The following is a 7,500-nucleotide window of genomic DNA, read 5'->3' as shown; positions in this document are numbered from 1 at the left end:
CCAACTCACACAAACACACTGACTGATGGAGGCAGCAGCAGAGCAGCAGCTCCTGTGTGCTGTGAGCTAAAATCCCTGTTTTAGTGAATGTAGTCTGGTGGGTTGTTTTTAAGTCTCAATCATCTTTCCTCTCCTCTGTATTGGTTTTATTGGCCTGTATTTATCTTGAATAATGTATTCTCTTGTAATTATTCTCTGTTGTGTCTTCTGGTTCTCGGCCTGAAGCCCTTTAATGAACGGTGCTTTATCTCCTCTGCCCTGAAGGATTGTGTTACAGCCTGTTTCTCTTATCAACCTCCAACATCTCATGCAATAAAAACCTACGAGGACGGCGGCATCCTGGGTGTCTGCCCCCCCCCTCAGTGTGTCTCTGCTCTTCTGAGTTCTTCTGCCTCCCAGTTGTTCTTCGGGCCACAATGGGGCCTGAAGTTTGTCCAAACTAACAAGACGTGTTTTTTCTCCTCGAGGGACGAAGATGTGAGAGAGAACAGGAGCGAGTCGACCTTCGGCCTTCCGGCGGTTTATTTTCCTCCTGAAACAACAGTTCAGTCATAAGTGAGACAGAAGGGAGGCCGACGCTCTGCGTCTGAGCCTCTACACTTCAAAATAAAACTGCAAACGTGACACTGACTCATCTGATGTTTAAAAGTCTGCTGAGATACAGGAAGTAAAAGTCTTGTGAAGTCATGTGTCATGTGATCTACGCACAGAGACGTTAGCATCTGTTAGCATCTATTTCCTGGTGTTTAGGAGGAGCAGCTCCATTAGCACTGTTAGCACTAGCATTAGCAACATCCACAGCTCTGACACCGTGTTGACACTTCCTACAGATCTGAGGTGAGCTCGGTTCGTTCACCTGGAGGACGTCTGCACACACGGACCACATGTGAGCAGCAGGTGTAGACGTTTTCCCTCCTTCCTTGTTTAAAGACGCTTCAGTCCTGGTTTCCTGTTTTATTTTGTAGGAGTATTGTCCTCACTTCCTGTCCAGGTGTGTTTTCCCGCCCTGGTGACTGTCTGCACCTGTTGCTTGTTTGACTCACCTGTCCTCCCTTCACACACCTGGTACCTGGTCCTGGTCCTGTTCCTGGTACCTGGTCCTGGTCCTGGTCCTGGTCCTGGTCCTGGTCCTGGTCCTGGTCAGTGTTCCGCTCCACTGGTTTGTTGGTTTGTTGATTCTTGTTCTTTGGTTTTCAACCAACCTCACAGATATTCAGGGTGCAGTAACACAGTCAGTCAGTCAGTCAGTCAGTCAGTCAGTTAGTCAGTTTGTCAGTTAGTCAGTCAGTCAGTCAGTCAGTCAGTTAGTCAGTTTGTCAGTTAGTCAGTCAGTCAGTCAGCCAGTTAGTCAGTCAGTCAGTCAGTCAGTCAGTCAGTTTGTCAGTCAGTCAGTCAGTCAGTCAGTCAGTTAGTCAGTTTGTCAGTTAGTCAGTCAGTCAGTCAGCCAGTTAGTCAGTCAGTCAGTCAGTCAGTCAGTCAGTTTGTCAGTTAGTCAGTCAGTCAGTCAGTCAGTTACTCAGTCAGTCAGTCAGTCAGTCAGCCAGTTAGTCAGTCAGTCAGTCAGTCAGTTACTCAGTCAGTCAGTCAGTCAGTCAGCCAGTTAGTCAGTCAGTCAGTCAGTCAGTCAGTCAGTCAGTCAGTCAGTCAGTTAGTCAGTTTGTCAGTCAGTCAGTCAGTCAGTTACTCAGTCAGTCAGTCAGTCAGTCAGTCAGTTTGTCAGTCAGTCAGTCAGTCAGTTAGTCAGTTTGTCAGTCAGTCAGTCAGTCCCATGAGACTGACTGAACTAGATGTTTTCCTCTGAGGACTGAGGGACAGTCACAGTCACAGTCACAGACACAGTCACAGACACAGACACAGACACAGACACAGTCACAGTCACAGACAGACACAGTCACAGACACAGACAGTCACAGACACAGACACAGTCACAGACACAGACAGTCACAGACACAGACACAGTCACAGACACAGACAGTCACAGACACAGTCACAGACACAGACACAGTCACAGACACAGACAGTCACAGTCACAGACACAGTCACAGTCACAGTCACAGTCACAGACACAGACACAGACACACAATCACAGTCACAGTCACAGTCACAGTCACAGTCACAGTCACAGACACAGACACAGACACAGTCACAGACACAGACAGTCACAGACACAGACACAGTCACAGTCACAGACACAGACACAGACACAGACACAGTCACAGTCACAGTCACAGACACAGACACAGACACAGTCACAGACACAGTCACAGACACAGACAGTCACAGACACAGACAGACACAGACACAGACACACAATCACAGTCACAGTCACAGTCACAGTCACAGACACAGACACAGACACAGTCACAGACACAGACAGTCACAGACACAGACACAGTCACAGTCACAGACACAGACACAGACACAGACACAGTCACAGTCACAGTCACAGACACAGTCACAGTCACAGTCACAGACACAGACACAGACACAGACACAGACACAGACACAGACAGTCACAGTCACAGACACAGACACAGTCACAGACACAGACAGTCACAGACACAGTCACAGACACAGACAGTCACAGACACAGACACAGACACAGACACAGTCACAGTCACAGTCACAGACACAGACACAGTCACAGTCACAGACACAGACACAGACACAGACACAGACACAGACACAGACACAGACACAGTCACAGACACAGACACAGACACAGTCACAGTCACAGACACAGACAGTCACAGACACAGACACAGACACAGACACAGTCACAGACACAGACAGTCACAGACACAGACACAGACACAGACACAGACACAGACACAGACACAGACACAGACACAGACAGTCACAGACACAGTCACAGACACAGACAGTCACAGACACAGACACAGTCACAGACACAGACACAGACACAGACACAGACACAGACACAGACACAGTCACAGTCACAGTCACAGTCACAGTCACAGACACAGACACAGACAGTCACAGACACAGACACAGTCACAGACACAGTCACAGACTGTCTGTGCTCCACTGAATCACACTCTCAGACTCTCCTGTGATTGGACGAAGCCTCCTGCCACCAGGTTTTCTCTAAAATACTTTGTGTCTGTTGTAACGAGCAGGAAAAGATCAGCGGCGTCTTTCTTACCAAATAAAACCCTTCAGGATGATCGAAGACCTTTGAGCACAAAGAGCCGACTACCTGCTAACAGGAAGCTCACCTGTCCGGTCAGCTGATCGATGAGGTCATCGGGACACTTCTTACTCTGGAAATGAACCTAATAATCGGGACGAGGGCGTCCAGAGAGTGAAACGGGCCTGGAGCCCGGATGGGGGGGGGTGCTGTGAGAGGTGGGCCTGTTATTATTATGAGAGCGTAGCGTGTTATGTCATGGAGGCCGATCAATAAAGAGAGCGAGCGCCTCTGTCCTTCCATCTGATCAGAGAACCAACTGTTCTCTCTGTTGTTCTTCTGGTGTCTGTGATAATCAGGTTGTTCTACTGTTCAGCTTCAGGCCACGGGGTCACGGGGGGGTCGGTTATTAGAGAGTGTGTGTGTGGTTTTGGCGCTTTCTGAGTGTGTGTGTGTGTGTGTGTGTGTGTGTGTGTGTGTGTGTGTGTGTGTGAGACTGTGTGTGTGTGTGTGTGTGTGTGTGTGTGTGTGTTGGTGTGCGGTGTGAATGGTGGTATTTATAGTGTGTGTGCGAGGGCTGGATGTGGAAGGGCCGAGTCAATATTCTTCCTGCCTGAAGCTCCGAGCATTGATTTCCCCTCTCGCTGGCAAGTCCAGCTATAAATATCTGTGTGTGTGCTTGGAAACACCAGTGACACACACACACACACACACACACACACACACACACACACACACACACTCACACTCACACACACACACACACACTCACACACACACACACACACACACACACACACACACACACACACACACACGTTTTTTTAATGTTTGAGTGACCTGTTGGTCACATTATCGTTTGTCGTCTGAGGAGCCAGATACATTTGAATTTATAGTATTTTTTAGTTTCTGTTCTACAATTACAGACAAATCTGACCCTCAATTAATAATTTATGTCCTTAAAAACATGTTACAGCTGTTATATCTCTCTCTGCACAGACACACTGACTGATGGAGGCAGCAGCAGAGCAGCAGCTCCTTTTAGTGAATGTAGTCTGGTGTGTGTGCAGAGAGAGACCTTACTAGTGTGTGTTTAATCTTTCCTAATTTACTGAAATGGAGGACGTGTGTTGATCCGTGTTTATTATTCTCAGAGTTTCTTCATTATTGGGATATTTATGGATCCTTTATGGATTTATGGATCCCCCCCCCCCACATGTGTTAGATCATCTGTTCACGTTCGTGCTCTGTGCTGGTGTCTGAACAGCTCACTACCAAGTCAGCGGGGAGATTACACAACCTGCAAAGCCTCTTTTCCTTGATTCAACCTGGAGAACTCAAAGGTCACAGACCGCATCAACAGCTGTGCCGGGATCCGATCAGAGAGCTCCACCCAAACAGATCACAGTCGGTCAGCGATCAGCCCGCTTAACACGAGATGATTCTCTTTTATTTCACTGCTTTGTGGCTGAAAACAGGCCAAGAGCTCCAGAGGTTCACCTCCTCAGCGGGAGACTGATCCCTTCGCCTCAGGAGGAGCATCCACTGTGGTCCACACTGTGTGGAACAAGAGGAGCTCCGGAGATCCGGTTCCTTCGCGCCAAAGACACGGTGATCAGTTCGGTCCAGCCAGGAAACACAGATGTGTGATGGAGGAGAGATGCTGCCGACAGCCAAAGGGGAGGAAGAGGGAGAGAAGGGAGGCCTCAGGCTGAGACTGTGTCACGTTAAACAGACCTGCAGCTCCTCGCGGCGAGGTGACTCGTTAGCTCTGACATCATGACGCAGAAACATCATCATAATCCAATGAAAACAGACGGCCCCAGCGGGCCCCACCCCCCAGCTAGCTGTTGTTAGCATGTTAGCATGTTCTAGTTTAAATGAAGCTAAAATGAAAACTATAACAGAGGATTCATTCTTTGTGCAGCAGAAAGCTCAGGCGTCAGTGATGTCATTAACCCTTTAATGCCTGAACCATGAAATAATTGGCAGAAAATTCAAATTTTTTGAAACTGGAGTGTTTATTGAACCTTCTGACAGAATTTTATTAAGTTTAAAAAGTTTTAATTTGTATCATTTTTGCTAAATCCGGTATTTTGGTGCATTTTATTTCATTTTGTTTCTCACAGTTTGTTCATCTTAAACAGATAAAACAGATAAAACACACGCTGATGATGTCCAGGTGTTTGTATCAAATACGAAACACTTGGCGTTAAAGGGTTAAATCGTGTTACGTGCAGTGAAAAAGGTTGTGACATCACAGGGTGCAGTGGCGCCACTGGAGGGGGGGGGGGGGGGGGTTCACGGTCTCTAAGAGTCTGTATCAGCTCAGGGTGTCTCCAGAGTAAAGATGTGTTCCTGTACGTTCTCCATGTTTCTCCAGTCTGAAGTCTTTTCTCACTCATTCTGCTTCACTGACTTCTGGAACCTTCTAGCTGAGGTTGGACACATTTTAGGGACATGAAGAAGAAGAAGGTCCTCCAAGAAATGACGTCACCAGAAGAAGAAGCAGCAGCGTTCAGAGGTCAGAGGGGTAAACTGTGTGGTTCTGTTTCAGCTCCGTGTTTGGTCTCCTCCACCTGCTCCTGAGGGAAACATCTGCCCCGCTGACTGTGGTGACTGTGGGGCAGATGTTAAACCCTCCAGGTGACACTGAGTCACCTCTGGAGCAGGTGAGTCGGAGCCGCTGTCCTACTTTCTCCGTCTCAGAGGTCGTCACAACATCCCCCACCGTAGCAACCGCTGTTGCTAGGGAGGTTTAATGAGCGGGATTAGTGAAGGCTGCTCAGAGTGACGGAGATCAGGTCACCTGGTGACATCACCTGGTTACTGGTGTCTGATCCTGCTGCCTCTAGAGCAGGGAGAACAGGGAGAACAGGTAGAACAGGGAGAACAGGGAGAGCAGGGAGAACAGGGAGAGCAGGTAGAACAGGGAGAACAGGGAGAACAGGGAGAACAGGGAGAACAGGGAGAACAGGTAGAACAGGGAGAGCAGGGAGAACAGGTAGAACAGGGAGAACAGGGAGAACAGGTAGAACAGGGAGAACAGGGAGAACAGGGAGAACAGGTAGAACAGGGAGAGCAGGGAGAACAGGTAGAACAGGGAGAACAGGGAGAACAGGGAGAACAGGGAGAACAGGGAGAACAGGGAGAACAGGTAGAACAGGGAGAGCAGGGAGAGCAGGGAGAACAGGGAGAACAGGTAGAACAGGGAGAACAGGGAGAGCAGGGAGAACAGGGAGAGCAGGTAGAACAGGTAGAACAGGGAGAACAGGGAGAACAGGGAGAACAGGGAGAACAGGTAGAACAGGGAGAGCAGGGAGAACAGGTAGAACAGGGAGAACAGGGAGAACAGGTAGAACAGGTAGAACAGGGAGAACAGGGAGAACAGGGAGAGCAGGGAGAACAGGGAGAACAAGGAGAGCAGGGAGAACAAGGAGAGCAGGTAGAACAGGTAGAACAGGGAGAACAGGGAGAACAGGGAGAGCAGGGAGAACAGGGAGAACAAGGAGAGCAGGGAGAACAGGGAGAGCAGGTAGAACAGGGAGAACAGTGAGAACAGGGAGAGCAGGTAGAACAGGGAGAGCAGGTAGAACAGGGAGAACAGGTAGAACAGGGAGAACAGGGAGAGCAGGGAGAACAGGTAGAACAGGGAGAACAGGGAGAACAGGGAGAGCAGGGAGAGCAGGGAGAACAGGGAGAACAGGGAGAGCAGGTAGAACAGGGAGAACAGGGAGAACAGGGAGAGCAGGGAGAACAGGGAGAACAAGGAGAGCAGGGAGAACAGGGAGAGCAGGTAGAACAGGGAGAACAGTGAGAACAGGGAGAGCAGGTAGAACAGGGAGAGCAGGTAGAACAGGGAGAACAGGTAGAACAGGGAGAACAGGTAGAACAGGTAGAACAGGGAGAACAGGGAGAACAGGGAGAGCAGGGAGAACAGGGAGAACAAGGAGAGCAGGGAGAACAGGGAGAGCAGGTAGAACAGGTAGAACAGGGAGAACAGGGAGAACAGGTAGAACAGGGAGAACAGGGAGAACAGGGAGAACAGGTAGAACAGGGAGAACAGGGAGAACAGGTAGAACAGGTAGAACAGGTAGAACAGGGAGAACAGGGAGAGCAGGGAGAACAGGTAGAACAGGGAGAACAGGTAGAACAGGTAGAACAGGTAGAGCAGGGAGAACAGGTAGAACAGGTAGAACAGGTAGAACAGGTAGAGCAGGGAGAACAGGTAGAACAGGTAGAACAGGTAGAACAGGTAGAGCAGGGAGAACAGGTAGAACAGGTAGAACAGGTAGAACAGGGAGAACAGGTAGAGCAGGGAGAACAGGTAGAACAGGGAGAACAGGGAG

Source organism: Pempheris klunzingeri, chromosome 20 (assembly GCF_042242105.1).
Source record: "Pempheris klunzingeri isolate RE-2024b chromosome 20, fPemKlu1.hap1, whole genome shotgun sequence".
In the NCBI taxonomy this organism is placed as follows: Eukaryota; Metazoa; Chordata; class Actinopteri; order Acropomatiformes; family Pempheridae; genus Pempheris; species Pempheris klunzingeri.
This window is presented reverse-complemented; position numbering follows the sequence as displayed.